This window comes from Ischnura elegans, chromosome 1 (assembly GCF_921293095.1).
Source record: "Ischnura elegans chromosome 1, ioIscEleg1.1, whole genome shotgun sequence".
Lineage (NCBI taxonomy): Eukaryota > Metazoa > Arthropoda > Insecta > Odonata > Coenagrionidae > Ischnura > Ischnura elegans.
The window spans coordinates 46,148,532-46,172,193 of record NC_060246.1 but is presented as its reverse complement, the minus strand read 5'-3'; the positions used below and the strand labels follow the sequence as shown (position 1 = coordinate 46,172,193).

The window sequence follows — 23,662 nt, the reverse complement described above, 5'->3', positions numbered from 1 at the left end:
TTCGGATAAGGAAGTTTTGGAAAGCAAAGAACGCAGAAGGGAAGGTAAAAGGAATGAGGGACAAGGTTGGGAATGGAGCGGAAGGGTTTGCGGGTGGGCTAAGGGTGTGACGGAAGTTTTGAGTTACGACGTCCGCTGCCCATCATCTTCTTTTCATTCATAACCTTTCCTCGCGATCATACGTGTCTGCCTAGCATTTCGCATTTCCTATCTTTATGGAGTGTCTCCATACCTTCTCCCACGAGTTTTACAAAAGAGGATCTCTACCTTGGCCTCTAAATGTGTTACCGCCCATCGCGCATTTATTTGGGTTTACCAAAGTCGCTACTCGCCTCGCTGACTGTCAAATTAATCAGAGTTTCACTGAGAAATAAGATTTAATTAGCAATTTTAACCGATATTTATGTACATGATGATGATATCAATCAAATGTATAAAATCTCTTTGCTATTCCTCGCGATTGCAAACATTATACTGCAAAAAAGTGGATCACATTGCACTCATCACCGCGCCGCAGACATAAAAAAAAACGATTAAAATGCGACCGAAGTGGCAACAGGAATCAAACTAACTGGAATGGAATTGGGCCTCCGCTATACAGTCCTCTTGCCTTTTCATTTCCCTTTACAGCCATTTCATTCGCAAGGATTCGTGAATTTTGCGAAAAAAATACCCACTACCTACTAAAATATGCATCCATCAATTGATAGAAATTTAGATAAAAGAGAAGAAGTCTTCTAAAAACCTTGAGCAGAAGACGGGAAGACTTAGTTGGCCAAGTCATGAGACATGATCGCCAGATGAAAATAATCGCAGAAGAACAGGTGGAAGGGAAAAAGGGCAAGTGACGGCCCCGAATGAGTCACTTAGGGCAAGTAATAAAGGATTTATAAGAGAAGAAATGCGTCGCTATGAAAAGGCTGGAAGATAGGAGAGAGTTAAGGAGAGCTGTGTCAAACCAATCTTAGGATTGTTGACTAAAGATGATGATGAGATCTTCATCGGCATAATTCCAAAATTCGAATATTGGTGCGTCTTAGCTCTAAAATCCCCTCTTTTCTAAGAAACTTTTTATATTTTGAGTATTTCTTATCTTTCATTTCATTTATAGCTTTCCCTCAACGACCCATTTGGGGCCTTTGACACCAGCTGACCACAGTGAGAGATATTAATCAGACCAAGAATTTAAAATGAAAATTTGGCTCTTTCATGAAGGCTTGCACTAAAGCTAATATTTTCTCGAAATATTTATTCCTTTGGCGTTTGTTTGCGTTGAAGTTAATTTGTATATTTACACCTTAATTACTCATTAAGAGGCCGATGTTTTGTCGTATATATTATATATGTCGTATATATAATAATTTATTTCAAAATAGCCTAACTGTGAAAGCAACAGTATCATGCTACTGTATGCATGATGTTGACATGATACTGCTGCTTTCACATTAAGGCTATTTTGAAATAAATTATTGGGACGACAAAACATCGACCTCTTACGGAGTATACGTGAGTTTTTACACTCAAATGAGTTAATGCCGCTTATAAGAGCTTACATCTGAAAAGAGGTGACCTTAGAGCCCTCGAAAATTCTTCTGTAAATCTGCCAAACATACGCATTCATTTCTATTCGCTCAAGATTACTTTTTTCCGAATTAAATGCCTCAGGTTGTGATTTGCTTATGTTGCTTAAAATCTTTTCATGACTTTTTTTCTTCATTGCATGGGGATTACCGTATTTTGAGTGAGGCGTGTGAGCTTAAGTCGGACGCATTTTGCGCGAAGCCGTTCTTTTTAAAGAGGGAATGCGAGCAATAAATCCGAGAGAGGCTCTTTTATTAATGGCTAATCCGATTAGAGGATTCAATCCTGTTTTATTTATGCGATTTTCTTGAGGAGTTAGGTTAATTCCTCGTTTGCCGGTTTCTTCAAGTACTTTATGGTTTTGCCCTTCTATCTGTCACATCCGTCCCGGATTAAGGTCCATTCTGTGTTCCCTTTGCCCAGTGGCTCTCTGCGCTTTTAGTAGACGTAATTTGGTGATATATATCTCCTCCAGTTTCAATTTAAAAACTAAAATGAAACATTTTGTATCCCAAAACTCCTACTTTCATGGCTTCTTCATTGCTTAACTTTCTTTGCAATATTTTGTCGCCCAACCTCTCTTCAAAAGAAAATAAAAATGGCTACTGTATGTAACCTTAGTATTTTTTCCCAAAATATTTTTTTATGAGAAATACCATAAATATTTCTCCCATCTGCGAGGAAAATTTGAACTTTCGATGAAAATTAAATGCCATTTGCATGTTAGTTGATCCAACTATTTCTAGGCGTCCTTTTTTAACCTATAAATCAGCAAAATATTCGAATATTAATGAATCTGGGTCAAGTAAATATGATGAGAGTGGATGCATAGGACGGTTAAAATATACGAAAGAAATGTAATATGTATATTCATAATTCTTAAATTACCAAAAGTAATCGATCTCAATTTTTATGAATCAAAAACGATCCATTCAAAAGAAAATGTTTTTTTGCTCTAAAATATACAAAACGTTTTCGTCATGTGATACACAGCTGTGGTAGTTTACGTTTCAGTATTAATATAAGAATTTGGGCCTTCCATTCATATGTTAATATTATAGACCTAAAAACGTTTTCTATAGTTTTTTCTAGTATTTATTCTCGTAAAATTATTAAAATTTTTGGCGGACAAAAAATGAGTCGACGCGGTATTAACCCGAAAATTAATCATCCATTTAATCTCGTGTTTATATGTAGTATTATGCCAAAATTAATGATTTTTTTCGTGGATAGTTGTTTTTAAAGCAATACTAATCCTGACATTTCTTTTTCAGCATTCCTCGCATCAAAAGCACCCTTTTGAAAATCTTGTCTTCAAAACTGGTGAGTATCTTAACTCTTTCCACGTTTCTTAACATAAATAGTGTCAGCGGTGATTTTTCCGCTAACACAATTAGACGCAACAGTATTATAGCTTCTAAAAAGGCATTAAGGCATGCATATTAAATGCGATAGTAAAAGAATCTTAAGATACCTAGCAATGAGAAGGTATATTTTTTCAAAAAAGATTTATTTATCATTTGTCAAGGCTTGTATTTGGAATTTCTCTAGGCATGTATTTGGAATAATATTATATCTGCTTTTATTTCGGAGAACAATGGCAGTAAAGAGTACCTGGATTTATTTTAATTCGGGATCCAGCGTATATAATCTTACCCATTTTCCAAGTATTCCGTGTGAACACATTTGTGATTTGGCTTAGATTTTTCTACATTAAGGTATCCAATAAAACTAATACTTCATTGACGCTCATAATTTTGACTCTCAAGAGTTGCAGTTAGCGTATTTTTGTCGTAAATTATTAAGATAATACTTTTCATCTTCCATTGAACATGGAATTTGAAGGTCTGAGTACTTTTTACAATTCAGTCGCCGTTATAATACGATTTTAACTATGAATGTAGGGAAGGCGTTCCAAGTTTAGGGTGGAGGAGTGCCAAGTTTTTTTTACCACTTTCTTGTTTAGTTTTTGTATTTGATCTATAAAAATGTTTCTTTCAAAGAATATTGCCTACTGGAATTGGTATTAGTCTGCTAAAAAAGCATTCATGATTAATGGCTAAGAAATCGAGGTATGCGTGAACCATTATCTGCCTGTCTGTCTTATTGATGCAAGTATATACGGTTGTTTTTTAAATTCCTTTAGGGATATTTCTCATGTTAGCTTTTAATGGTTAGATAGGCAAATAAAGAATAATTGAGGATATAATGATTTGGTGAAGTGAGAGGAAGCTTTTGAAATAATTAACCTTGAAATTTTATTATTTACTCCAGCGGAATCATTTCCAAGAAAAGTCACAGAAGTTCGCCGATTTATCCTCACCTAGCATTATATTACATGGACTTAGTTATAAGAGGATCTTACATTTTATGCTACAGAAAGTACTTCAAGATAGCACTGCCATAACGTGAAGCACTAAATAGGATTGTCAATTTTGAGGCCCTTTATATTCCCCAACGATGGCAGCTATATTTTCAATAAAAGCCCACTTCATGCTTATGAAAGACCTCTTCCTGGTTCGTCTGATAATTCCAAAACGTACCCATACTTTTTGGACCACTACATTCTACTTTTTAAGCCGTAAAAAATGGGTTATCATCATTTATGTTGTATGCAGTATCTCTTTATTCCTATTTATACGTAACCCCGAGGTATTCGGTTTATAGACTCAAAGAAGCTGTGCGTTTTCATATTGTGTTTATCTCATTCTACATACGAAGGATCATGGTCTCTTAAAATGTAAGTGGCAAATGTGTTCTATGGTTTTTAAGTTTTAAATTTCATAATTTTAAAATTCAAGTTGTTTTATTTCCAAAATTCAAAAGGAAGCTTTTGCTAACTTTAAAAATACTTTTCATTCAGTTTTTATATAGAACCTAAGATTAAATATTGAAATGGATTACATTGACGTTGGAAATTTTATTTATTGGTAATATTTTACACTTTATATAGATTTTAAATATTTTTTTAATTTGTGAAGATTTAATTATGGCTTATTAAGATTGATATTTAATAAAACCCTCATTTCGTGCCATCTAATTAGAATAAATGATTTATGTATTAGGTATCCAGCAAATGAAAATACTCGGTTACTATGTGCCGAAAGATCCACTGTATTACTTAGTTTCGTAATTTAAACTTAAAAGTGGAACTTTTCCTACCTGTGACAAACGTCCCCTTATCCGTTCACAATAGCGCCATTCCGGTGATATCGACTAGCACTTATCAACAAACATCGTTTTTGTGAGGCTCCTCTTTCATCATAATTCAGGTTATAATGCCTCAGACATAATTTTTAAATCACATGAAATATTGAATATGAACACATTTTAAGCGTCCAAGCGTTATTTCGTGAAACAGTTATAAATTATTGATAATCCTACATCGTATGAGACACTTTAATGTAAAGAATTTATAAACTTTGGTTGGGTAGGGGAAGAATATGTAAATTTTGTTGTGTGTAAAAATAATTTCATAATTATATTATATTACTGCTTATTCAAGTAGTATTTTCATAACTTAATATCAGTGTTAAGGGCCAACTACGGAAAAGGAGCATAAAAATTAGGGCTTTTATAAAAAATGAAAAAGTTATTTAATTTATCGAGGTCTATCTTTACCTAGCTGTAATATCCATCGAGATTTTTCCTACCCGGACCGCGGCATTCACTTTGTACCATATTTATTTAGTCAATAATAATAATAATTACCTACATTGCGTGGTAACGTATTATTAGGAAGTACGTGCACACAGGGGAGTGTGTGAAAGGATTCCGGAACTGTGGTAAGGCCGACCATAAAGGATGGGATACACCTGGGACAGTTAAATGGAGGAATAAAATTCTCCGACAATAGGACAGGTAAAATAATGAGTTAAAGATTTCATTGGTTAACTATTTGACACTATTGTTACAGGGCACGGTTGCTTCAAAGTCTGGCGTTGTAATCCGTGCATAAACCAGTAACATTTTACTCGGATTAATATGGTAGACTTTGTCATCGAAACACAGTTGCTCCGTATTAGTAATATCCGGTTGGAAACCTGATAAAAATATTTTTGCAAGTCATGTCCAGAGAAAATCTGAAATCCATCACCAGGATAGGTGAGGGTGAGGAAATGGGATAAGCAGTTGTTGCAAAATGCCGAAATGAAGACTTTTCATCAACGAATATAGGAAAAAATTCATGACTAATAAAAAGAGCAGAAATTCCTCAGAAATAGCATTTAACATATCCTTTACTTAAAATAGGAACTCTGGATATGTAGAACTGTATAACGAGGTCAAGGCGAGGGAATTTTCTTTTACTGAATATTTTCGCTTGCGAGGGACTACGAAGAGGTCACCGCGGGCTAGTTCGCGGTTTTCACCACAGCGAGCAAAGATCTATGTAACTATCTAATCAGTGTGAAGCTACCTGTACCAATTATCTCTCTTAAATTATAATAGTTTATCCCATTTTATGTAAGCCTAGTAATTAAAAATGTATTAATTAATACACGTTAAATCAAGGCATGCATAAAAATAAAACAGTTTTTTGACTTATCGTTGTATATAAATCATCTGATTCTCAGCCAGACGGTGGCATTCCTTTACCATTTTTATTTACTCAATAATAATAATTACCTGTGTCGTGTGCCAGCGTATGCTTAGGAATCACTTGTACTCAGGATAGTGTGTGAAAAGGTTTCGGAAATGTAGTTAAGCTGACCGTAAAGGGTGAGAGATACCGTTTCCCTGGAACAGGGAAAAAGAAAATATTTTTTTTTTTAATGATATTAGGCAGGTACAGTAAGATTTCTTTAGTTCACTGCTTAGCACTATTGTTACAGCGCGTGGATGTTTCAAAGTATGACGTCGCAGTCGGTACAGAAACAAGTGGTATTTTATCCAGATAACTATGGTAGACTTTTCATCGAAACTTTGTAGTATGCGGTGGGAAATCTGAGAAATATTTTAGCGAGTCATATTCTGAGAAAATATAAAATACATCATCAGGTTAGGTGATGGTGTATAAATGGGTGAGATAGTAGTTGCAAAATGCCGAAATAGATGAAGAATTTTCATGAATAAAAATGGGAAAGAAATGATATATTATGAAAAATGCGGCAATTCTTTAGAAAAAGCATTCTTCACTTAAAATATGAAAATTGGGGAGGTATAACTATTTAACGAGGTCAAGGCGAGAGAATTCTCTTTTACTGAATATTTTTGCTTGTGAGGGACTACGAGGGGTTCACCACGGACTAGTTCCCGGTTGTTTCCATGGCGAGCAAAGATAAATGCGGTGTAACTTCCTAATTAGTGTGCAGGAGCCTGTACTAATCATCTCTCTTAAAATATAATAATTTAGCTAACTTTATTTAAGTCCTAGACATCTCCACACTAATACTTATTAAGTACCTTTGTCCTTTACAATTTTAAAATGAGAGAACAAGAGAAAATATAATGCCAATATGATGATATAAATAGAAAACATAAGATGACTGAACGACTTATTGATTCTCATGTCAACCCGTTTAAAGTTACCGCGGTAAATTCAACAGTATCAGGCAGTGAATTCTGGAGAAGCGTGTTATAAAAATAAAAAAGCAAAGCTACATCATTCTGCAATCTAATTTTCTTTCAAGGCATTTCAAAGCCTCTGAAACTGCATCAGGAGAACTGATGAGAAGTCCAACATTTCTGTACTGGACGATAGCTTTGTAATTGATCATTAATGTGGTATTTTTATCTGATCTTGAAGTAAAGTAGTGTTTCAAAGAAACGTTTTCAGTACAATTGTGCATTTCAAAGCCTCTGAAACTGCATCAGGAGAACTGATGAGAAGTCCAACATTTCTGTACTGGACGATAGCTTTGTAATTGATCATTAATGTGGTATTTTTTAGCTGATCTTGAAGTAAAGTAGTGTTTCAAATAAACTTTTGCCTTTCAGATAATATAAAACTAGTGTAAGGTGAATTACAACGATATTTTTGTCTGCAATCTGCAATTATTTTACATAGAAGGAAATAAATATGGCTCAATTGACGTCACAACTTCTGTTCCAGCACAGCGATAGAAATGAGGAAATAGTTCCAATTCATGAGAGGGAGGAAGAGAAAGAGAAAATTGCAATCCAATGAGATATTAAAGAATTCAAATCGAGTTAACTTTTGGAATGAAGAATTGTACGCGGGAGGTCACGACCTGAAGGTGGGGCCAGAGTGATGGGGATGATGCTACAGCATAGGTGTGCGGGGTAACTGGATGAAAGGAAAGCAGGGAAAATAATAGAGGGTGCTGGGAGTCCCTCTGGTGGGTGAGTCGGGAATTACAAGTAGTGAGTCTCTAGAGTTGGTGTTTTGCGAGTGGGGGGAAAGGTTGAGAGCTATGACGACAAGCTAAAAACTTTCCCAGCAGTTTCCGCCGGAAATGATGGCGGTAGTCTTGCCCTGTTATTTTTCAGGGTCCCGCCGCGCGAGCATTACCCTACTTCAGCAGAGACACGGGCTGACCTCATAACAGGGGGTTTTACGATGCTAAAGCCACGTTTGCATAAACTCGCCTTTGTTATTAATTTACTTCTTCAATTCCGTAATCATCGGACCTTTATTCCGGATTACATTTATCTCTCTGTTTCATTTTATTTACCATGTTTACGTCATTGCATACTACGTAATTCAAGGGCAGCTTATTTCTGAATTTTATTTATCAAATTTAATTTTAATTTCTCCTAAAGATCTCATAAAGTCCTCTCTCAGTTGTAGGAATATTGAAATCTGTCAAAAACGGCAATTACTTGCTGCGGAAAACGTCGCCATTTATTCGCGGCTATGGTATACCAGCAACTAAAATTAAAGTTATATTCACCAATTTTATAAAAAATGACTTGCATTTACCTGTTATTTTACAATAAAATATCCGAAGTATAGGTTTCGGTACTATAAAAATATGTGAGATGGTTTACCGTTATGGTTTTCTCAATCTCAATTTCTCAGGGATATTACGTGATTGGTTATTATCCACCCATTTCTTACATTGAACATCATTTTGCTCCCCCTCGGCCCATTGATTCCTTACATCCCAAAATAATAACAGTTGTAAAGCTAATGCAGATTTAGGCGGTAGGCTTTTTATTATATGAAACCATGTCATAACGCGTAGCGTAAAGAAATCGTATGAATCAGATGTGACTAGACTGACGGATCAGTATTTTGGCCTCATTAATTACACTGAAGGCAATAAATTTCATCTATTGCAAGTAAATTAACTACCCAAAAAATATGAAATGCAAAGACGCATTGCTGAAGAAACGGAATACTAATATTGATCGCTCTTGTCAACATGAGATGAAGCTATCTTTTCAAGATAGGAACTTTCTACGCATGCAACCTTCAAATTCAGCATTTATTTCGAGGCCACGTTGTTCTTGAATCTTTAATGTGAGCTATTTTTTTTAAAGTGAAAGGGAAACACTGTTACCCGTTTATTACGAGGTTAGTTGTGAACCATGACACCACATTAGAGTATGGCTTCTCGAACTTGCATGACCGTACAATTTGTGAGGTCATAACGCCTCCCCGCGGACCCAATGTCTTTCCTCTACATCCAGCAAAACCCCATTCTTCCTTCCTTTCTTGCCGTATGCATGTATCTGTAGCCTCCTCCACCCCACCCTCCCCCCTTCCCCTTTCACTCCGCTTCCCCTCTCATTTCTGTCTCGCGCTTCCGAGTTACTCCGCCTGTTTTTGTTTTACATCGCTCGAGTGTGGTTTTTGCTCGCCCCTCGACCAAGAGGAAGCAGCTCACGGTTTTGCCAGCCCGAATGATGGCGTTTTAATGGCGGAAGCCTTCCTTTCGTCTTGCGAAAAGTATTGTTTCATTTTCGGCGCTAATGCCTGCAGCGAGTGGTCTGGTGACTGCCGTGGAAGACAAGTCGTAATCGGTCGTCCAAACGAATACATGCGCACGTCGATTGTTTTTTTTCCTCCTCTCTTCCCTTGCACTTTTCAAGGCATGTTGCAAATGATACCGTTTCAATATATGTGCGCGAGTAGTTTAAGGGATTAGAAATTTATTTGTGCAAAGTGTATTTGTGTTTCAGTGTTGTGTCGCATGGAGCAATGAATATTTTATGAGAACTCACACCACTTTCTCAATATGTTTGTATTATTTTAATTATCATACTTTTTAACCATGGAGTGCGCTTGTGGCGTTTGCGTACCTACTGTATGCTGGGGATTCTATGTCGAGGCTGGTAATTTAATCTTAGTCACAGTTTAAATCATCTGCAAATTAATGATACATATTTAGTGATTTCTTCTCCTTATTATTTATAGAGCAGTAAGATGAGTAAATATAATGTGCATATATGTGTTGATATGAATAGAACAAATAGTAAAATAGCGTAAAAATAAATATGAATAATAGTGAAATGTAACGAAATCGTGTGAAAAGTTGATCTATTTCCTCTTTCATAAACATTGACAAATATCTAATGATGTTAACTACGCAGAAAGCAGAACTTATGCCAACGGAGTAATAACATTTACTATTTTTGAGACCGCAGTCCATTATTTTAACCAGAAACGTGTTTCCATTTTTCCGTATTTCTGTGGTTTCAAAATTTCGTTTTGTGTGAAATGTGTGCCCTTTGAATTTATGATGAGGAAAACCGTATGGTGGTTCCATAAAAATACGTGCGCGGTCATGTTAATGTATTAAATTGCACCACTGCTCGTTGGAAACAGAGCCATAATTATGTAAAAATACCCTCACATAAACTATTACAGTTCACCTTTCCTTCCATCCAATTAATTAGGTCAAGCGTAAATAATGAGTTAATGAGGAAATTATGTTTGAGGTGCAATTAATATAATGGTGATATTAATTTTTCCCCACTATTGCTGGAGTATGCAATACCATTGTGAATGTTTTTGTTAAATATAAAATATGCTTTAATTACAATTGAAAGGGTAAAAAGTCTAAAATCAGCTATGCAATTCCTGCCTTTGGAATGAATGGTTATCAATCAATAGGTTTCATTGGGCATTCGCTCTCACTACCCCTTTCAATATGGGTGCGGTGAAATCAGATGATTCATTTGAATGAATTTTGGGTCTTATTTTGGAATGATTATTCGGATTACTCGTGCTTCCGCACGTTATCTATTTAAAATGCATTGCTTGCATTAATTTGGGGCAAAATTTATTGGCCAGCCCCAGTTTTGGATTAATACAGAGAAAACGTGTGTCAGGCGAAATGTCAAAAACAATTTTTATGTTGCCTAAATGGATGGATTCGAATAGCCATTCGGAGCGTCCGATTGATAACACAATTACATACGGGCCATAAATCGACCGCGGAAGCTTCGCGTAATCAACAGTTCTTTGCGTGACAAATTGGGGTTGCGGGCGGCTTCCAAGTGGGCGGTGAGATATTTTATGGCAGGGTCAGAAATGGACGAAAATAGAATCCCGTAAAGAGACGTTGCAATGGCTTATTCGCGGCTCGACTCCCGTGCAATGCAAATTGATTTGTCCGAAAGAGGAAACTCTTAAAGGTATCATTAGGAAATTGATAGCCACTCCATCAGTTTGGTGTCCAAAATATTATATCTTCATCATGTCAAAACGTAATATCACACCCGTCCTAACTTGCATAGTTTCTGAGCCACTATCATCAAAGTACTTTAGCATTTTTAGCATTCCATGTCTTCTGTTGGTGATATAAATGATACATCATAGGGTTTCTTTTATGCTTGTTGTGTTAGAGTTGTTTTTTTCCGGCAGTATTTAAAATGACGGTCTGTGCTGTATATTTATTTTTTTTTCTTATTAGTTTGCACCATTTCTCAATATCGCCCTTCTTTTAAGATTGACATGTATCAGCTTTTGTTCCAATGCATTAAACAAAATTACTGCGTTCATACATACCACAAACGTGCTTTCGCAAATCCGCGTTACCAATGCACTTTCTAGACACACCCTAATTCACATGTGGATACAGCACCACATTTTCATACTAGTGTCAAACTGGCTCCTTGTTCAACTACTTGTCGTCCATGAAAGCTCTTGTTCTACTGCCATGTGTTAGGCCAGAGTACAACTTGGTTGTTCATTACAAGTCCATAGCAAACGAGTTAATTTTTATTCTGTCAATATTAATTTCTCTGTGCTTATTTAGATTTAAAGAGATAATCATTAAGTTGTTCGATTGTTCAAAAAAGAAGCGGCCTGACGTAAGATAGTGAATCCGATTGTTGACGTGAGAAATTCTCTTTCCCTGATTTTTTTCAAAGTGTTTGTATGGCATTTGAAGGAGGAGGCCGACAGCTCTCATCCCGCGGACGGAGTGTTGAGCTTGAAATGTCATTCAGGGAGGGATCGGGTAGTCTATGAAAATTCTCTACCATCGCCGAGATTTGAACCTGGGTCCACGGTGTGAGAAGGCAACCCACCAACCCGATTCCTAAAGTGAGAGCACTCAAACAATCTACTACATATTATATATCTTCTAAAACCAGTTATTTTGATCGATTATCTTTATCGAATCGAATGTAGGTTGTGATTGGTTGATTATTTGCCACCCTTTTAGCGGTGAGAAAAATTGAAGCTACGTCAAAGTTTAGCTGTTGTCAATGAGGCTTCGTATTCGAAAGGGGTTCGCGGAGGGTCGTTTGCATGTGCATATTCGTGGCTCAAAAGTGAAAGGACAGCCAAAACCATTTTTGAGTGTGGTGCGCGTTACCCTTAACGCATCGGCACGAAAAAGAGCGGGCGGTGGGTGGTGCATATTTTTGGGGAACGTAAGAGGAATACGACTCGGAGAGTAGTTCAGCCGATGCGAAAGTAGAGGGTGAGATCCCTGCAGACGGTCGACGAGTGTGTGACGGCAATTAGGGAGCAGCGTGAGTGCGGCACGGGGGAGCGGGAATCTTTTTTGAGAGAGGAAAGAAGGAGTTTTGGGCGAGGATGCCGCAGTACTGGGCGCATCCCTTCATGAGTCCCCGGCTCGGCTCAAGTGGCGTAGGCGGCGTTTAGGGTGGTGTGTTGTGGGTCCCTCATTACGCACGCCGCCGGGTCCTCGAGTCAGGGTGATGACTGCAGGGCCGACTCGGCGCCCAGGGTTCGACGCGCGGCCAAGAGCCGTTGAAAAGCCATCGCGCTGCACGAGCGCCGACGCCGAATATATTCGTCTCTGCTCCGTCGCTTCCCGCCACTCGAAGCCTCGCGCAGTTATGCGGTCAAAAGGTGTGAATGGAAGGGTCATTCCATTCTATTCTCATGCTTCATTCTATCGTTTGTTTTTCCTGCAAAAATATATCTTCTCATCGCTTTCTCTGTATTTATACTCTTCCGTGCCTCACTCGTCTGTATTTTCTCATGAAAAACAACAATTTTCGCACTTTTGGAATGTGCTCTCTTACTAATGGAAGGTTACTTTCCTTTCTTTCTTCATACTGACCAAGAATTGATGCCTAACAAGGGGGAAGACCAAGGAAATGGGAGTTGCAAAATTCTTTATTTATTATTTATCTATTAAAATTTTTCAAAGTGAAGGCAAAGGATTTGAGAAGTCTAACTTTCCAGAATTATGGAATGCGTAGTGAAATGGTATCCTTATTTCTGAAGAATGAACCGAAATTATCTCCTTTGATATTTTTCAATTACTTATAGACATTGTGGTCATTGTAATGAAGCTTGACCATTAATATAAGAGATTCCGGTAAGTACTTGGTATTCTGTTATTCCATGAGCCGATCAATAAGATTTTTTTCATACTTTCTTTTTAAAATTGAGGCAGTGGGGTTGCAGAAGTTCTGTTTCTATTCAATTTACGATGGACTACCTTGCGGCTTTATTAACCGTCAATTTCATGTGGCAGGAATATTAAGCAAGAAGGATATAACGCACTGTAGTGGGCGATTTTGAGTTTTAGAATTCTAGTGCCTACTTTGCTGTATAGGGCTTTCATTTTTTTAAGTGCCTTAAAATACAGGGCATTTAAAATTTACTAATTGATGATTAACGCTATTATAATCCATGGTGGCTGATTTTTAGAAGACAGTATCCTGGAGAGTATCAAACACATCGCTTTTCCTAATGATAGCAATGATGCTTATTATTTTATTCTCCTTTGATATTATTTGATTTTACATAGCACTAGGAATGTAGTGAAAGAGTGAATTTTAGGAATACAGAAAAATACCGCATAAAGTCTGAAATGAAGTTAAATTCTGGCATTTTTTAAATCACGGCCTTAATTTGTGATTAAGGCTTGCGCAGTACTCCCTGATGGATATGCCAATGGTATGAATACAGGACAAAATTTTATGTCTTGACATGAAAAAAAGTTGTTTCCATGCCTCAAAATTACAGCTTATGAACAGTTGTAAAACAGCTTATATGGCTATTTAAATTTGACTGAATAATTAATGTGCTCGATAACGCATCGTCAAAGCTGCTCAGTGGTCTCATTGTGATGGCGAAACAGTGACAGAATGATATGTTTGCCAAAGGGTGTTACGACCTGCGTCGACCATTCCATATCGCGGGAACGTGTTTCGCGCTTCTGAAATGTTGCCCTATTACGCTGCTTTATGGCTCTCAAATAGTAACACCTCGAGTCATACCCGACGCCATTTCGAAAATGATTATACAGGTATGAGGATGCAGTGATCGGTCGACCTGCTTCGTTTTAGTGACTGCATTGGGCTTATTCAGTCAAGCAGACGCAATTTCATTTTTTGAGCCTTTTGATATAGGGAAATTTTGCTATGCTGGGTTATCTAGAACCTTACATTTTTCGTGCTATTTACCAGATGACAAAAAAGTAACATATAGAACGAATTCCAGAGAGAGTTTTAAGAAAATTATGCGTTTTATTGCAGACTATTTGATAATGAATAACGTCCTTAAACCAGGAGATCGAAGTAATCTATTGACATTCGTTTTATATGCATGCCTCTCCTTCTCGATGTTTATCTACTAAATACTTACACGCATCTTTACGGCAAAATATCTGCTTCACTTTAACCCATTAGTGCCCATAATTCCCTAGTTGTTATATTTGAACAATATCTTCAAAAAATGGTCTTAGGAGTATTTTAAACAACATATGTTAAATTTAGCTCTCAATAATAATTTTTTCATTGTTTTCTGAAGTGGCAACTTTAGTTGCCGACGGGCACTAGCATAGTCAAAATATGCAAACTTCATTCCATCTTCGCTATTTTTCAGTTTACCAGTGGTTTTTTGAGGTTAACTTCTTCAAAATAAATGCTGTGCTCCTATTGTAATGCATTAGAGGAGATTATGAAATATTTGCATTCGGGCACTGCTATTTTATAATATTCTTACCATTTCCTCACACAAGAATGGGATGTTATTCTGGCAAGATGGGTAATGATTTTCTGTGAATTCAATAACCTATCACGACACTTTTAAAATGTTCTTTTGAACTTCATTAGCTTAAAACAATTGTTAATATTGCACATATATTTTTCAAATAAATCACATTTACAATAATGACAACACTTGATATGTTTCATTTTTACAAACAAATCAAACTTATTAACACGGACTGGCAGAAAAAACTCAAGATCATATACATTTTCAGAAAAAAATGAAGCACAGTAATTTTAAGATGTAGTTTGTGCAATAAATTATAGAATGAATATGTTGAAAATTTGAACAAAATGTATTACTTTCATTTCTTTCACAACAATGCGCCCAAAGGAGCAATAGGAAATTAAAGAAACACATTTTACACACTACGAATGAAAATCTCCGAAACATTTGTTAGCATGCAGTGGTGCATCACATTTTGTGCAAAGATACTGTGTTCTTTTTTTACAAACACGGCATCGCCGATACTTTGAATTCCCCCTCCCAATTATGTGATCTTTGTGATCTCGGCGAAAATTATTTCTCGAAGAAGACGAAAATGGTGACCGCACTCCTGGTGACAACGGGGCAACAGCAAAAGATTTAAGGAGAAAAATTGCACACTGGCGCCTGAATTCAAGTTGAGGCATTTCATTACCAAATAATCTTCTATAAAGAAGCCATCCTTGGACCACTGAAATGTCTACCGCCCAGGCAAAGAATGGCCACCACCATTTCTTTGTCCTAATTGCTGTGCGATAGGTTGCAACAAATTGGTCGCAAATATCCACCCCGCCCATATTTGCATTGTACCTAGCGATTGTACCTGGAACATCAACAAACTGAATCTTTTTTTCTGCCCTGGAATACCGAGTTGATTTTTTCATAGGCTCCACGGGATCACAATTTGAGAGAACGGTGACAACGGCGTTATCATTCCACCGTACCGCAATTAGATCAGAAGAAGCGGAAAAATCGGTAGAACCCCTGTTCGTCTTTTTCCAAGCCCTCTTGTCAGGTAGCTTCATATTTGATCCGACTCGATTTTCTCGCAATGTCCCTGTTCCTCCCAATCCCTTTTTTGTCAACTCAGTTAAAAGTTCAACTGACGTAAATAGGTTGTCGAAATATAGTTTAATTCCTTTTTCAAGTCCAATATGCTCTGCTAAACCTAACACAACGTCCCCCCCTTGGCCCAACCCAGTGTCAGGAAGACGAGTGGATGAACCGCAGTAAGGCTCAGCATGGTGTATGTAGCCTGTTGGATCAGCAGCAACCCACAGCTTGAATCCAAAGCGAATGGATTTTCCTCTAATAAACTGTTTGCTCCCATGCCGGCCGTAATAGGGAATCATGCTCTCATCGATGCTCAAACTGTTCCCCGGTTCTATCTGTTTGAATGCCTGGTTGAGGAAATCAAACAAAGGACGTACCTTGTACATTTGGTCACTCCCATTGTTAGCATCATTATCTGCCAGGTGAAGGTAGCGAAGTAAATTTTCAAACCTGTTTCGCCTTATTGCATCCGCAACTATTTTCACGTGGCAATCCGGGTCCACCTTCCAATACATTCTCTTTTGAGAGAGGCGGTGGTATCCTGACAAAAGCATTACCCCTATTAATGAATGTATTTCGTCACTTGTTGCCTCTAAACCATGAACAAGATGTTGGGGGGCATACCGATTGCTTTCTATGACTATATGATTCACTAAACATTCCGAAAAAATTGCTTTGAAGGCATCAAATGGGGAGTTCACAGTTTCGCGCAAATAGTCTTCCGCATTGGGGAGATATTTTGGCGATACATTTTCAATTTTGAAAGTAAAGTCCTGACAGTTTTCCTCCCAACATCGCACGGGGTAACAACGCTTTCGCTTCTTGGGCTTCTTCACGGTTAGCGTTACCGAGGTTTCACACATTTCACTGAAATTACCCCGTCCATTCTGGACGAATCTCTCCTCAGCCTCCTCGGAGAAGTCAGCAAGAACCTCTGACTGTAGAATACGAGCCGGAAGATGGCTGAAGTCTCCTTCCACCTCCTCGTCAGAAAGATCGGAATCCTGATCGCTTATCATTCCCTTCTCTTCAACGGGAGGGCAAATGGCAATGCTTTCGGGGGAACATAGTCCTCCAATAGGGCATCTAGAATTTCATTCAGGCGCAAGCCTCGTGTAATACAATTCCTCTGGGCCTTAAAAGCGAATTAATAAACATTTAATGGTGTGTAACATAGCAAATGAAACCGACATTGAGTGTTACAAAAGATGATAATAAAGAATTACTAATCAGTATCACGGAAGCATCGCCTCGAGTAATGACTTTTACCACGGTTCGTGATATTCTCAAGCAAATGAATCAGAATTATGAAGATAGAATGCCAAAAATAGCTCTCCAGAGGTGACTTTAGATGTAACATATTAATTATTTCGCCTTATTTCGATAGAATTTGCAAATAATAGTGCTTTTTCCCAATGCTAAAAAATAGGCAACCTGCTATTTAATCAAAAATATATCGATAATTTAGGAAAATTAAAAGAACAAAACACCGAATGATGCATGAAAAGTACAAAAGTACTCAATAAAGTTTTAATAGCTACTGTTTAAGTACTTATACTACTTTGAATCTGAATTAAATTAAAAAAAATACGAATGTTTGCAATTTTTGACTACGCTAGTGCCCGTCGGCAACTTAAGTTGCCATCACTTTTTACATTGGCATAGAAACACAACAAAACCATATTTCTACGTAATAATTTGGATAGTAATTCATTAAAGCTTTCACTATAAGTTGAAAAATAAATATTAGTGAATATAATACGGAAAAAGACCTCAACTTACATGATAAAGAAGATAGTCACCAGTCGTCGGCTGAACACCTGGAGGAGCTGCAGTAATCCGACCAGTACGCGAAACACAATAGAACTGACGAGGAACGAGCAACGCTGGCCAACAATGTAAGGTCTAGTAAAAGCACACATGACGAATCATATGAATTGACTACTTAGTAAACGCTGTATGAGACAAAATGTAGCATGGCAACTAAAGTTGCCGACGGGCACTAATGGGTTAACCGAGGCCGCTACAAGGCTAAAGTGAAAAAGTCACTCAAGTAAATATTTTGCAAACTTTACGAATGATCTTCTCCTATTGAACACCATGTTTCAGCTCAGAATATTTTCATCAGGCTATCTTGTGTACAGGTCGATTGTGCTGAGTTCATTTCTGCTATGTCATTACAATACCCGGTAGAGGAAATGTTCAGGGAAAGTTCAAGATGCGCACGCGGCCTGATATGGCATCTCTTTCCCTCGCCCTATCTTGCACTCTTTCGTCTCTTAATAGGCGCATATATATTTCAGATATACGCGCTCGGATGAATGATTTAACACTATTAACGACGAATTTCTCCCTTCGTCGTATCGTCCCTTCGTTTTCTCCTGTGCGGCAGAACACACACATAACGCGGCGCCGTTCCTCCCGCTAAACCGTCCGGCTGCGCGTATCCTCCATTCCCTCCTGTCTCCAGTCGAGGGAACAAAAAAGCTTTGCTTCGGTAGGCATTTTCCACAATCAATTCTGAGACTGCCGACATATTTCAGCGTAGAGTCTGCTGGGGGATATTTTACGTCCACCTCTAATGTGCCACAAGACAAAATTCGAAATTTTTTCCTTTTTCTCTCGGAATAAGGGTGGATGGCAGCTGCTGAAAAGTCCGGCGGGTATTTGTAATGGATAAGTGCCACGGAAGAAGGTGGGTTTGAGATGAATGGGTGAATGACCAGGTAGTGATCGGAAGAAAGGATGAAGAAATACAGGGGAATATATTTTGAATATTGTACATTGTGGAAATACAGGGTGCATGAATAGTGTTTCCGGGGGATACTTCAGTGTGGAGCTTATACATAAGAATAGTTCATAAGTTTTGTTCCCCGAAAAAACTAAAGAAGTATCCAGTCTTAATTTTTGTGGAAGGAAGGGCATTTTTATTTTTTTATTTTATTCTCAAACAACCGAATACAGCTCTTATTGGCCATTCTATATCGGAGTTTTCAACAAATTTAGCAATTAAACGTACACGAACAACCATGCCCTGGACAAGGGAAATCTGCCTAGGCGGGACTCGAACCCGCGACCTCTTGTTTGACAGGCGAGGACGTTACCCCGCCGCCACCGTGCAGGATAATGTGAGTCAGTCTTTTTCACTTATCACTTTAACCATCCTATATAAGTCGCGAGGTTTTTGTACACTTATCCGCTACTACAGTTTTGATAGTTTGAGGGAGGAGTAATATGATTTTATTCTTGGGTTAAAGTTGTTCTGAGAAATCTTACCAGCAGGAGTACGCGTAGGGTTTAAGGATTTACTGCTAAGTGGTAAACTGGTAATCCTGCTATAATTTGAGTTCAATTTAACAAAGTTTGTAGGAGTTTTGTGAAAGCTTCTACTGTGTTGCAAATGTACCTAATTTATGCTTTTATTTGTTTCACTTCGCCCTAATGTGTAAATAGTTCCTGTCGCCGGCCTCGGAGGCAGCGTGGTAACGTCCTAGCCTGCCAAACAAGACGTCGCGGGTTCAAGTCCCGCATGGGTAGGTTTTCCCGGTTCAGGGCATGGTTGTTTGCTTGCGTTTAGTTGTTACATTTCTTGAATACCCCGGTATAAAATGGCCAATAAGAGCTGTATCCGGTGGTTTGAGAATAAAATAAAATAAAAATAAGATAAAAAATAAAATGTAAGCCTAAGTTCCTGTTGGCGTTACAAGCTCAAAGTGCCAATTCTGGGATTTGGTTGTCTCGTATAGGTATATCACGTGTCAGCGCTGCGTCTATTTAGGAAGCTGGATTCTCAGAAATAACACTTTGATCTGAAGTCAGTTTCTGGAACCCAGTCAAATTTTCTGTCACCAACAACAAGGGCATGATAGAGGTTTACCTCTGGAACATTCCGTATTGTTTATTCTGGCCAGTATAGAGTGGGAAAAGGAGAAAAGTAGTCTATCTGGGTTGATGTCCTCTTAAATTTTATTGAACAATGTTATTCGAAAGTAGGTTAATGATTCGTCACGTGAATGTGTTACAATACTGTACGTCTCGTCATTTCAAGGTAGACAAGCATTTGTATACATTTGACCAAAAAAGAAATTTCTCTCCATTGATGGTCACTTGTATGCTGAATGAACAGTTCAACAGTCATTTTATCTTCATCATCTATCTAACGAGAAGCTGGGTTTGTGTAGAAACATGTGAGTGGACGCCTCTTCCGTCATTATTGCACTGCAAGTTTCAATCAACGAACTCACTCGGAATTTTTGCAGATTAAAAAAATTGAAATACATAGATGGATATTTCGCTAACTATTCTAGTGAAATTTTTCTTAGTTCTTTATTGGAATAGTCTCCATGAAAACTGGATGGAATAAGGTAGGGATAAGATTCCGATGGATTCGTGTCAGGAGACTACGGTAGCCGAGTGGGGTTGAGGAAGAACAGGTTGTGGTTGTCTATGGCCCGATCTTTCGGAGAGAGGACGGGTGATGGGGGGAAAGACGGGTAGCTGGGAAGGAGAAAAAAATAGCGTGTAAAGGGGTGTGGTGTCATTTCGAGGCAGGCGGGAGGCGAGCGTGGAACATACACGTGGGTGGACGCAGTGGAAATGGCCAGAGGACGAGGCGGCAGGAGACGGGTCGAGAGCGACACGGGGTGAAGCGATAGATAATGGATAGGGGCCAGTCGTATTCGACGGACTTTCGATGGACCTGGGGCGTCTGGAAATGGGAAGGGGTGGATAGGTATGCGGCGAGCGGTGTGGGCAAGGAGCGACGGGGGGAATTTAGATGCCAGGAGTCGCACACGCATGTCGTCGCCGGGAAGGAAATACAAACGTGGAAATGATGATGAAGGGAACGAGGATGGGTTACGTAAACAGCATGGAAGCTGGAGATACGATGAAAAGCGAGTTTCTTGGCTGTGGAGGGCCTTCGAAATTCGAAGTTCTTGCGATGGTGATGGTCTGGTATTATTAAATAATTTTTTATTATGAGATTAAGAGTCATGAGAATAGCACTTAAAGGAATATAATTCAATATACGCTTCAAACTTATAGCTAGTATTATTTCTGTAACGTAGTAAAAAATGGTTATGCGGTAGCCTTCTTAAAGCTAACTCTTGTCAACCCTAATGACACGGATAGCCTATACGACGAGTACCTATCTGATATTGAATAGATCTTCCGCATTTTGAATAAAGTCTTTAGCGATATTTATGGTGCATATTCTGCTGAGGTTAATTTTATGCCAGTTACTTCCCTGAACTTGTCAAAAGGAATAGGTGACCACATTACATTGGTAAACCAACAACCTTATTTTTTCCCATTTACCTGCTTTCATTCTTGTTCGTTGAGAATTATTATTAATTTTTATTCAGTGGGAACCTTAATTTAATTCATAAGATCATACTGCGGGTCGCATCGTTCACAGGCGGTAGACTTAATCGGTTTCAATAATCGTCAAATGAGTCTGATGTAATCAGAAAATATCTTGCCATGCTGATTTATCGATTTTGGATTCTCTTTACTTCTAATTTTATATTTATTGAATTTTCAATTTATCGGAACAGTCTTTTTTCAGTCAGAAGCGTATATTAGTTTTACAAGGTTGTGTACATTACAGATATTTCTCTCCCCAAAACACCATATATAAATTTTATCTTATGGCCTGGATGATAGCAAATGTCTAACATGTGGTACATTTTCGTTTAGAAAAATTGGATACAAATAATGAATCATTGGTTGAATATTATTTGATAATTGGTACGATTATTTTGTTAAAAAATTACTTTTTTTCGCTAGTTTTAAATTTCAATATTGTAATATTTGGGAAGAAGCAGCTATGTTACCCGTCAGCCAATATTTATTCTCTCAAATATAACCATTTAACGTGTAAACGAGCCAATGAAATCCCCATGTATTTCCCTATTGATGCGTCTCCATTGAGATAGTCAAGTTTAAAGCTGTGCAACCAAAGCTATTCTCAAAGGTTTTGACTTCCCTCTGGCCACATCGAGTCACTGAGAAGTGGTCACCTCCCGCACTACACTTGGGGATGTTTTCCGCAACACTCGCCGCAAATGACCCCCGAAAGGTAGCCTTCGGGGAAAAAGCCTGAAGATAGCAATACGTAGAGAAAGAGTGGAAATGAGTGCGAAAAGTGTTGGCGACGCTGGAGAAAGGAGGAGAGAAAAAAGCGAGGGCGAGAAAACAAACAAGAGTGTGAGAGCGAGAGAGATAGCAGCACCGCGGCGTGGACGTGTGCATAATTCACCTTCTCGGTCCGAAAGGGGGTGGAAAAAATTATTACGTCCCGTCGTCATCCGTTCGGAGCGAAAAGGTGCTCTCCGATTTTCCAGTCTTCAGCGCCGCGCCGCCGTGGTCAGGCATGAGTCGTTTCGCACGAGTGTTGTCTGATGATGCCCTACCCATCCAGACGAATTTCGCACTCCCTGGCCTCCGGCGTGAGGGAAAGGGATGGCAGATAAAAGGTTGTCCCCTTGCGAAATCGGGAGGGGGGAGGGACGGGAGGAATAAAAAAAATCTGGGACGTCATTCCATCGGGATGATTTATTGAGTTTAGAACGCGAGGCGTGGGCAGGGAGGATATACCGCAGTCGTTTTCGTTGCTGGGATAGCTTTAAAATTTTCAGGATAAATTCAGTGGTGGTTTCAATTGATTCAGATGGTGTGGTGAAGGGCCATAACTTTTTATATAGCCTCTATATATTTTTCCCCTTCGGTTTTTGTCCCGTGGGCAAGTGGAATATTTTATTAGCTTTGAAGAATCTCCATTTTGTTTTCACTTTTTAAAGTGGGAAGCTGGGAGTGAAATGTGAGAGGCAATGAAGTGGCCTGAAACTGGCCGGAGTAGGTTTGGCGAATTACGAAGTAGAGACACTTAAAGAGTTTTTTTTGGTGCCCGGCATTTAAAGCTGTTTGGACTAATGAGTTTCCCGTCTCTTAAGTACATCGTGATGTTTAGTAAAGCACCATTAATTTGCCTTAACAATTTCCGATACCGGTCGGTAATTCTGAGCATTCCTTAACGTAGGGTAATTACAGGAGATTGAAAGTAAATATTGAGTCTTGAAAGTATTCATTTAAGCAAGATAATGGACCTAATTTATTCGGAAATGGCTCTTTTAAAAGAATTCAAACGCTTTAAGTGAGGTTTACATTAATCACGTTCTAGATAAGGCCTGTCAAAATCGCTTAACGTGTTAAGGACCTGTTTTCTTGAATTGCCAAAAAAAATATTTTCACTGCCGTGAAGGAAAAGTGAGTTTCTTATCAACGGAAAAACGTATCGCTGTTATAAATAAAAGGTTACAAGCTGACCATTAATATCCAAGGTAATATCCAAGGTAATATCCAAGACTTATAAGGCTTGAAGATAAATACGAAGTCACCATTTCTCTTATCTTAATGAATGGATGTTAAATTCTATGGATTATAAACCTCTCTCGTGGTGGACAGAGTTCGGTTCTTCTCGAACTTTTTATTTCCGTAGCAGCCGTTGAAGTAACTATTCATATGTGGTTTTAACCTAATGACTAATGGCCAGTGCCAATATTTATATTGGCTTATCTCGTACACATGTAAATTTTCAATGCATGTTTTCCCTGTTTTTAACTTCTTATCATTAATTACTTCTACTTCCTT

The 23,662-nt window shown here is 38.2% G+C and overlaps 1 protein-coding gene across 3 annotated transcripts in view; it reads left to right on the top strand.

Annotated features, from left to right (window-relative positions):
• LOC124159493 (discoidin domain-containing receptor 2-like) overlaps positions 1 to 23,662 on the top strand; it is a 655,398-nt gene that overhangs the window by 206,044 nt on the left and 425,692 nt on the right. For all 3 annotated transcript variants that reach the window (XM_046535354.1, XM_046535345.1, XM_046535336.1), the window contains exon 2: positions 2,856 to 2,904. The gene's annotated coding sequence lies outside the window, so the exon portion shown is untranslated. The remainder of the gene's footprint in view (positions 1 to 2,855; positions 2,905 to 23,662) is intronic.